General features: G+C 28.4%; 1 long non-coding RNA gene across 1 annotated transcript; it reads right to left on the bottom strand.

The window, feature by feature from the left end:
• Positions 1-2,487: 2,487 nt before the first annotated feature.
• On the bottom strand, positions 2,488-10,045 carry LOC148280797 (uncharacterized). Its single transcript, XR_015822509.1, has 2 exons — positions 10,011-10,045; positions 2,488-3,031 (listed from the first exon to the last, which is right to left on the bottom strand). It is a non-coding gene; the product is annotated as an uncharacterized LOC148280797 (long non-coding RNA).
• Positions 10,046-11,198: the final 1,153 nt, after the last annotated feature.

Below are 11,198 nucleotides of genomic sequence, written 5' to 3'. Positions count from 1 at the left end.
TATTCCCCATAGCCTCACCTCCTCCACCCCACACTTAGGGGCGAATTCTCCTTGTAATCGATTATTTGCAGCTTACCATATTTTTTGACATCGAAATTAATGTTTTTTTTTACATTAGGAAAAAACACAGCACAAAAAAATATATATTGCATTTTTTGACTTGGTAAATTTAAATCATATTCCTTTATTCTATACAATGAACGATTGCGCCTCTATTGGCTAAAGTCATTACTATTAGATTACACGAGATTATTATGCTGAAGAAAAAACATGAATTGAAATACGTCTTAAACCCAAACTTTTTTAATCATGATTACAGTAAAATCTTGGAGCCTTCCTTAATGCAATTTAGAATTTCAACACTTCTTCATAAGGGCTATTATTCTTTAAATAAACCAATTCGACTTAAGACGGTTCAAGGGCATTATACGCACTCGTTATGTGTGAGAAAGAGATAACAAATATATTTTTTATATCTTTACACAGAAGTTACATTAATACTTAATAAGTGTAGGTGGTTTTGTAAAATTTGTTTTAAAGTAAATTTGTTGTAAAATAAATAATAAAACCAATTGGTATTTTAACCCATAATATTAGCGTATTCGTAAAAATTCTTTAGTGGGTTTTAAAAAACAAAGAGTCGCTAAACAAAAATTATATATACATGATTTATCAAATGTTTTTGTGCAGACGGATAGCAATTGAATTGTTTATTCTTCAGTTTACATTTAAACTTTAAAAATTTTATTTCAGATATGATGAAAACAAAACTAGTGTTAAGAATAAATATATATAAAGAATTATAAAACGTATGATTTATGTTGTTTGGTTAATGTGAAAATAAAATCAATGAAACAATGAGTCTAAAAACGTAATTTATGTTTTGTTTAGCGAACTATAAAAGTGTTTTATTTTAAGACAAGTTATATTATAATAGTCAGACGTAAACAAAGATGCATCGGTCCGCTAATGAATAATTTAGATTTATAAATTACTTTTTCGACTGACGTATTACAACCTAAAATAGCCGTGTGGATGAATCTTTGCTTTGTGTTGACTAGAACGGGTGTTCGAGTCCACACGGGTTTCAGTTTTTTGCAATTATGTTTTATTTTGATGCTAAATGTTTTAACTAAAACTTTTAGCCACAAGTGCCCTTTGTTGTTCATTATTTATCAAATATAAAAAGACCTGTTTTTTTTATGTGCCATGCCACCAGATTTTATCAGAATATTTGTAGCTTACCAATCTAAAAACTTACCGCTCGCTACTGCTTACACTGCCTTGCCCCTTCCACTTGACTCTATCAGTATCTAATTACTAATCTGTATATTTTAGTTTAGTAAATATTTACACCTGATGATAGGTAATTCAGAATACCTGACACTTTTAGTGTTATTATATAATATTAAACTCGTATGTGGTAAAATATTAGGAAGTGTTTTATTTTAAATTAATTTTAAATGTTTTTTCACAAAGTAAATGCTGAGACAATAAATAAAATAAATAAGACACCGATCCGGAGTTTTGGATATCGTGGATCGTGCAGTGAAATTAAAATGGCAGTGGGCAGGACACTCGGCAGAATAATAAAGTGGAGACCATAGACAAAGAATAGGAGTGTTGGAAGGCCACAGGAAAGTTGGGTCGATGGTATTGCTTCGATAGCTGGTAAAACGTGGATGATGGAAGCGGGAGATAGGAAGGAGTGGAGACGTTTCGAAGAGGTCACCTTCCAGCAGTGGAGAGGATAAGGCTGAAGAAGAAGAAGAAGAAAAGACATCTATGAAATTGAGAAATTAAAAAAAAAATTATAATAATAATCAATAAAAAAAGTGTTTGTTTTATTTAAATTTTCCAGTGCAAGGAAAAAGTATTTTAATGGATGTTGGCTTTGATTTTATGAAGTTAACAAAATTATAATGATGGACATTGTGGCTATTGTGATAAAAAAATGATATTTTTAAACAATTATTCCTCCGAATAGCTGAAACAGTTTCTTTATTTATTTTAACCTTATTCTTAAGGAATTACACATGCAAAAAATGAGGGATTTTCAATCGAAAAAATGTAATATTCATGGGCAATTGCATAATTTATTTATAGTTGAAGCCAAACGTTGTAATATTTTTAATTTAATTGTTAAAAACACGATAAAAATATTACGTCATGCTCTCAGCGCGGGTGAAAGAACTGCTCCTGACAAAAGTCGGGGGGCTACTGACGGGCGTCTGGGAGAAGTACTAAAAACATTGAAATTATCTTTCTCGCTCCCGAACGCATCTGTACTATCGAGAGTGAGACTTAAATAGTGTGTTAGCCAGTTATAATAATATATTAGGATTACTCTTTACTACGTATGTAACTTACAATATATTGATAAACTTTCTATTGTAATTGGTGATTTGTCTTTTTTTTTAGAGTTCCGGAAATAAATTTTTCTCCTTCTAGTTAAGAAAAATAGAAAATGAAGAAAAAAAAAACAGATATTTTAACGGAATTTATTGTGATGGTACGAAAAATGTTGGAGTTTTGAAATTTTACAATTTTTGTAATAAATCATAACATTTAATTCATTCATGTCGATATGTTCAAGTTTTAATTAATTTGGTTGGTTCTGGTGATGAGAATCATAATTTCACCCTTGTAAGTCAGTTGTCATAGTTTCTTCAGAATCGTTGTTCAGATTTTTCTTCTTGTACCAAAAACGTCCATCCAATTCATTTTCGAACGTTTCTAGTACACGTGTCCGCAGGAAAGTATTTTTTTGTATTTTGCCACAAATTTTCGAGCACCTTAAGATTTTTTTTGACTAAAGGCGTCGCGCCACAGTCTGTAAAAATCTCAAATGAGAATTGAAAATCTGTGGACTTTTCAACCCAATTCACTTAGGTCTGGTGATTGCTGATCCTAAATCAGTAGGTTCAGCCATGGTGGGTGTGATAAATACTTTACCTGGTGAAGAAACTTTTGGCTGTGGCACCGGAGGCGCTGGTCCGTCGAAAACAAAAACCTTCGCCATTTTGATAATCTGAAACCAAAATAGTCATAAAACATTATCATGATTATAATTAAAATTTCACTTTTTTTTGCAGCGTGTCCGAATTGGAACGAGCTAATTTAGCTATAAAATTAATAAAGCATAGGTACGTAAAAAAAAAAAATTTCAGTTAACCTTTATATTGTCAGAACGGAAAAATATTTATATCTAAGATCTTTTTAGACTCTAAACTACTATATGAATCATATATCAATGAAATAATCTCCAAAGCATGTTAGGTTTCGTCATTTGTATGAGTAAATACTTTGATAATCCAAAGGCACTGATTTCATTATATTATGCATTTAGAGAAAGCATTTAGAATAAGTATCTCAGATATGGAATATCCAGTGTGCCATATATATACATATATAGAAAACATTCAGAACAAATTTATAAAGTACCTTAAATACAAAATCGGTCTCTCATGTATCAACTCTCGCTGCCTCCACCTACCATGGAATCACTTATCTACGATACCGCAGAGCGTGTGCAGATAAACTATGGAAGATCTCCAAAATTTCTCCAGTGTTTAAAAAAGGGAATAAAACATGTATCGAAAACTATAGACCGGTGGCAATTTTATCTGCTCCTGCAAAGGCATTTGAACGGTTGATCTATCATTTTGTCAATCCCCAATTAGAACCATTCATATCAAACAAACAACATGGATTTCGGTCTGGGCGTCCAACCAATACGAATTTGATGGAGTTTACAAATTTTGTCACTAAATCACTCGACAAAGGTGCTCAAGTAGACTGTTCGTACAACGATTTTTCCAAAGCGTTTGATAAGGTAGATCACCAACTTTTGCTTCTGAAACTTCAGAGGATTGGCTTTAGTGACATTCTTCTGAAGCTATTCACAAATAATCTTAAAGATCGTAAGCAATATGTGTCATATGGACTGTATCAACCTGAAACATTTAATACCTCTTCAGGGGTTCCTCGAGGATCTAATTTGGGACCAATGTTATTTTTAATCTTTATAAATGATATTGGTAAAGTCATAAAATTTTGTAATTTTCCCTTATTTGCTGACGACCTTAAATTTTTTTGTGAAATACTGACTTCTTCAGATTGTATTAAACTTCAGTGTGACATTCACAATATAATTCAATGGAGCAAACAAAACAAATTATTCTTCAATGTTTCCAAATGTTTTGTAATGGCATACACAAGAGCATCCAAAACAATAAACTATCGTTATCTCATGGACGGAGTAAGGCTTGAAAGGGCTTCAACGTCCAGAGATCTCGGAGTGTTGTTTGATGCTCAGTTATCTTTTAATCATCATATGGTTAATCTATGTAATGACTCCCTTAAAATGCTTGGTTTTGTTCTTAGAAATGCCAAGATCTTTTCTTACACTCAGATAATGAGGACATTGTATAATTCCTTGGTAAGAAGTCGTTTGGAGTTTAGTTCCATTATTTGGTCGCCACATGAGACTCGATACTTTTTGATGGTGGAGAATGTGCAGAAAAAATTTCTGCGCTATCTGTACCTAAAAGAGTGTAGATATTATCCTTGGCTCTTCCCAACCGACTTTTTACTGGGGATGTTAGGCTATCGGTCATTATGGAGGAGGAGGGACGTTCATTTGGGTGTTAACTTTTTCCAGGTGATCGGTGGTCGCATACATTACTCAGAAATTCTGATGGATGTAGGTCTGTTCGTACCTGATAACTATCTTCAACAAAGACAGCATCGATTGTTTTACCTACCGCGATGCAGAACCAACCTGCCAATGGTTATGCCGGTTGGTAGAGCAATCTTGCTACTTAATCGCATCGCCTCGGATTTCGACATATTTCACGACAGTGGGCCTTTCCGGAAAGCACATTCTAACTTTTAATTTTTCTTTTTACATTTTGTTATATTATTTTAATAACATAACTATCTACTGTAATTTGTGATCTATTATTGTATTTATAATAAATTGGGTCTTATTTCTGTAATGTTCTAAATATCTGAATAAATAAATGAAATGAAACTACTGCTTCACAAAATTATAACATGAATCGTTAATTGTGCTAAATTACATAGTTTAATAACGATACATGTTTTAGCCAGGATTTGTATATACATGTATGTTTACATTATTATAAATTATTGTTATATATGAATTGTTAATTTAAGTTTTTTTAACACTTCGTTATTTCTGTTTTAAACTTTAATTTTTGAAAAAGTATTAAAATTTCCTTATTTTGAAAACGTGACTTTACATTATTATAGATAAGTTTTACTATTTTCGTTTTTTTTATACGTTTATTTAACACTTAGTTATTTCTGTTTTACAGTTTTTACCAAATTTTAGAAATTATTTCAATAAATATGTACAAGATTTTATTTTGTCGGACTTTTTATTTTATCAACGGAGTAAAAGGATCATTTTTACACGTGGTAGGACAAAATGATCCTTTAGTAGGGTTTTTCTGAAATCTTTATAGAAATAACTTGTTGAATAATAACTCAATTTGATGAATTGTAGTAAATTGAAAAATTAATTAACTAGGCAACACCGGATTAGGCAACGCATGGAACTTTAAAAAAAATTTTTTTCTTGGACCAGCTGGATTTATCAAAAATGTTATGAATGTGTTAAAATTTTTGTAGACACGAACTGGATTCAACAAAATATATCAAATGAAAATCATTTTTTCAATTGTAATTATTGAATATAATATAGAAAATACAAGACAGAAACATACTAAAAAAGAAACTTTTTTTTCTTTTTTTGCACTAGATAAAATTTTATATTTAAAACTTGCATGTTTATCATATAAAAATATTATAATATCATAGTTATATAATATTATTATATACTTTTTCAGGCAGCAGGATGTTTCACTTTTTAAGAAAGGGACCGTGAATTTAAATATCTTATAAACATAAAAATCGATTGTAACAATATAACGATGTGGGAGAGAGATGGATTGGCATGGTTTAGCTCGAAGTCTTATTGATTATCGTGTTTATGAATATATTGTGTATCACTTTTTCGTTGCCCTTGTTTGTCTATGCTGTATAGTGTAATGTTCTTTTGGTTCAGTTTCTCGAATATAATATATGTTTCTTTGAGTAAATTTTGTAATTGGCTTAGGCCGTATATATACTCGTATAATAAATAAATATTATTCAAACTGTAATAAAATTTATGAAACAATAAATTATGAAAAAATTATGTTAAAAAATAAAATAAATAAAAAACAATTATAAAAAATATATTTTTATAAATAAAATATCATAAAATAAATTAAAAGATTCGTATCGTTCGCACGGATCTGGTAATGAAATATATGAAAAAGTTATAAATTTCACTGCTAAAAGAAATGTGTATTTACTAGTATTTTTTGTTACTGCTTTTAATCTTTTTGATAAACGTTATCTTATTCTATTTCGATAGCTAATTTTATAACTTATCAATAAGATAACATTTCAAGCAACTAAAATTATGTTCAAAGAAAACATTTTTTTCACATATTATTCATATAAAATTATTTTACTAATTGTATTTAGATAATTATTACTCTACTTATATTCTTACACTATTATTTTACTTTTAGAAATAATTCTATATTACTTTTATGTGCTGACTTTTATCTACCTGTACAAAAATAAAAATAAGTAATTAAATCATTATCATTCCTCTTCCGCTTCTAATGGTGAATAGTACACTGCATTGGTACACCAATCGCAGCGTATCTTGATATTTTTTGTTACATTAATGTAAATTTATCAGTCTTACGCATCAGGTGCTAGAGCAGGGACTATGAAATTATAAGTTTTTTTTTATATATATACGTTAAACGCCCATAGAGCTTTTATAATACGAATTTGTTATTATATAATACATAATTAAGTTTATTTATAATACATAATTAAGTTTAAAAACAATAATAGGTAGCAGTTTTACAAAAGTTTATACAGTAAGGTAATAAAAACATGTTAAAAAGATACAATAGAACTTATTTAAAAGTACCCAATTTACATTTTACAACGTGTCATTTAATATCTAAAATTATAAAACCAAAAATAAAAAATACATGCACAAACGTATATTTACAAATAAAGAAGGGTTATTTCATCTATATAATAATTAACTAGCAAAAGAGTGATAATTTAAACGTTGTTTTTAATTACTTATTATATTGTAGTTGAAATAATTTTTTGTTTTGATTAGCGCAACCGAAGTATTAAATATTTCAAAAATATCACTACATTGCACTAACGGAGAGAACTGACCATAATATATATTGGTAGTCAGATGTCAGAAGGGACCATCTTTTTTTTTCTGTTTTGAAGTTCTCAAAAGTTTAAGTAAACTTTTTAGAAAATACACATAGAAAAAAAAAGCGTAATTTAGAATGGTAATTTATTATTAAAAAGTAACACTGAAATATTTTAGTTTGTGTATTGAAGTCTTAAATTGAGTAGTATTTCAGCTCTCCTACATATTTTTGAAAATTACAGATGGTCCCTTCTGCCATCTGACTACCGATATGATATAATAATATTCTAGGGTAAAAAAACCTTTTTAAAATAAATATCGTGCTTACTATGTCTGTAATCTAACCCGAGATATCTTTCATGGTAGACAAACGCGCGGACCACTTAACCACGAGTTTACCTAAAGTATTATAATTAAAAATGATTAAATTTAAAAAAAAAATTAAATGGTTCAATAAAATTAAAATTTTATTTTATTTTTACAAACGAACGCCTCAAGATTTTTTTGAATGGAAATAAATTAATGCTTTTTTTAAAAGAATACATGTAGAAAATATATTTTTGAATATTTAAAACTAACGGTGAAAATATACGTAATACAATATAAAAAAGAAACGAAAAAACAACAAAAAATTATGTATGTATGAATTGAATTTAATCATTGGACACATTTGTTTTCTTTTTGGGTGAGGTCTAAAGTGTAGTATTATGAAATTGTTAATTCAATGTTCTTTTCCAATTTAGTCGTTTCTAGTCCTAGGATTAAGTATGCGAATATTAACGTTATTTAAAAACAATAGTCAGTAAAACAAAAAGTAAAAGTAAAGTAATTTAAATAATACAATAAAACATACCAGGGATTCAAATTATTTCGTGACGTGAAAATTAGAGTGTTAAGCTACCATACACGATGACCCGGGTTCGATTCCTGATATTTGGGTTTATGTGCTATTTATTTTAACACGTAATATTAGTTTAAATGTGTTTTTTTTTTATCATAAGAGATTTCTGTATTTTTGTAACAAAATGAGATGCGCTACAGTTCAGTATCCTATGCACCGTTACTTGTGGATGAAAGATAAAAAAAACAGTAAAAAAAGTGTTTGTAAAATTAATGATCTTAAAAAAGTACTGATCGACTAAAAATTAAAATTTTCAATCAATTTAAATGTATTTTAAAATTTAGATAATTATTTGCAAAACAAATTTATTAAATTTTTTTTTTGGATTGCTGATTTTTGCTCACTAAAAAATCTTAAGCAAAAATAATTATTTTTTTCCTTTTCTCTTTCTTAAAAATTTTTCTCATCGTTTCCTTTTATCATTGATTTCTTTTAAAAGTTAGTATCGACATTAATTTAAAACAATTCGTATTCGTTTTTCTACTTAAAAATGCATTTAAATTTATTATTTTTTATGTACATGTTGGAACAAAAAAAACACGCTCCTTATCTAGAAACGCTGCAATTAGTCAAATTATGCCGTGTCCACAATGAAGAACTTTAGCGCTACGGGAAATTGGATACAAAAATGTCTTCTTGCGCGCGGTAAAAATTAAATTGTATTGTGAAATTTCTTGAAAATGTACGAAAAAACTTAATAAAGAAATCGTAATTTTGTTAATAAACAGTGATTATTTTTATTATTATTCATTATCGTCATACGCCCAAAAAGAAAGTTCAGTGTCTTTTTTTTATTTTTTTATTTGTTATAAAATATTAAAATAAACCCATTTTTTTTCGTTTTTATTTTAATATATCGTATTATCAGCGCTAAGATTTTTAAAGTTTTGTATTTTTGAAATAACTCCGCGTGTGACGTTAGAGGTTTTTCTCTGACAGTTCTTCCGATTGGTTCGTTTACGGTGACCAAACCGGATATCCTTCAAAGCTCTCATATCATTGGATGGTTCGTATGAACTGAAGACGTCATTCAAAGCAGTTTGTTTTTATAAAAAAAAACATTTAAAAGATATATTTTCGTACATTTTCAAAAAACTTAACCGTAAAATTTAAAAATCTCTTTTTTCTCGTGCCTAAGAAAACATTATTTGTATCCTATTTCCTGAAGAGCTAATGTTACTCCTTATAAGGAATAATAATATGGTTAATCGATAATCGATGATTCTCTTCAAGACCATCTAAATCCGACCTTATAGTCCTATTTAAAATTCTCAACTCACTCTTTGATGCGTCTGAACTACTGAGCTTAATAAAATTAAATATTCCAACTAGAAATCTCAGACAAAACATACTCTTTCATACCGACAACCATAGTACTAACTATGGTTTTCATTCCCCTATGCCCAGAATTCTAAGGTTTGCCAACAAACATACCACTATTGATTTCTTTGAAAACAAGTTGTCTTCTTTCAAACGATCACTTAATCAAATTCAATTATAAACACACCTCTTTCTCGCTTTCACTCCGACAAAGTCTACTATAAACCATTGAGTCTTCCTACTTTTTTAATAAGAATTTTCCAGGTTTAAATGTGTCCATTGAAATGCCCATTAGGCGCAAATATAAATAAATAAAATAAAATAAAAATAACCGTAACATATAATTTAATTATGCAAGAAACTTTACGGGCGTATTAGAATTCAGTTAATTTTGTATACTCTTTTGTTATGCTAATTGTACCTACTGTAAATTTTCCTTAATAAAATAAAGTAATATCTAAGCACCAAAAAAATTTCACTAAAAATATTAATTTTTAAAACAAAAAAGTGGCTTACCTTTGACTTACAAGGGTGAAAAAATAAACTCTCATGACGTTTTTTCTTCGGATACCGATTTATATATCTTTTTGGGTTTCCCCCACTCATATAATTGATAAGATAAAAAAGAGATAAAAGAAATTATTTTCAGCGATAAATCAATATTACACTATCAATATATCGATACATACAGAAATAATAATTTAGAATATCATAAAGAAACTCGGATACCAAAATAATATTAAAAACCATAAACTCCACACTTTTGTGAAAATAGTATTTTATTAAATCTACACAACAGTTGGACGGTTTTTTTACTTTGGCAAATGATTAATAAAGTAAAAATTCGTTTGTTTTATACGAAAAAAAATTAAATGATGTGTTTGACCAGTTTTAATGGTTCTTAAAGTCTGTCAGGCCACACAACTAAAGATGTACATTTTGCAGAAATTAACCCTAGTAAAACTCTGATAGAAGTTATGTTATTATGTATTAAACATATTGTTTTATATTATTGTTATCAAAAACATTTTTCACTTTGTGGTATGACATTTTAAACTAATTTGTTAATAAATTTTATACCTATAATAACATAGGTAAAATATTAACAAATTGTAAAGATAAGAATGATAAATTAAATCATTCGGGAATTTATAAATTAAATTGTTTAATTTGCCCAAATTTCTATATTGGAAAACCTCACGTAAATTTAAAGTTAGAATCAAAGAACATATAAGATGTCGGCGTAATAACAACTTTTAGGAATTCGAAAATCATCTTATATCCGTAAACCATGAATTTAATCAAGAAACGTGTGTAGAAATTTTGCTCGTCAATGAAAATGGTTTTCGTTTAGATAATTTAGAACGATTAAAAATTAGTTAAGCCATTAATCAAAAACTTCAAATAATAAATAATCAATTAAATTTAACTTCGAGTCCTCTTTTAAAACTATTCCCGTTATGATTTATTTTATCTTATTTCTCTCTCTTTCTTTCAATTTTCTGTCTCTTTCATGCAATATTTTATTATATAAATAGCAACGCGTGTTATTATAAGTTAGTTAAATTCCTGACGATGAGGTAGTAATCTCAAACCGGTCGAAGCGTAATTAAAAAAAATAAGATAAACTTGAACGACTTCAGAATACACGCATAAGGTACATTATTGGTCTTAGGAAATATGACCATATTTCTGATTATCGTA

The sequence above is a fragment of the Micrasema longulum genome, unplaced genomic scaffold (assembly GCF_059751315.1).
Source record: "Micrasema longulum isolate JH-2025_06_02 unplaced genomic scaffold, ASM5975131v1 h1tg000537l, whole genome shotgun sequence".
NCBI classification, from domain to species: Eukaryota; Metazoa; Arthropoda; class Insecta; order Trichoptera; family Brachycentridae; genus Micrasema; species Micrasema longulum.
This window is presented reverse-complemented; position numbering and strand designations above follow the sequence as displayed.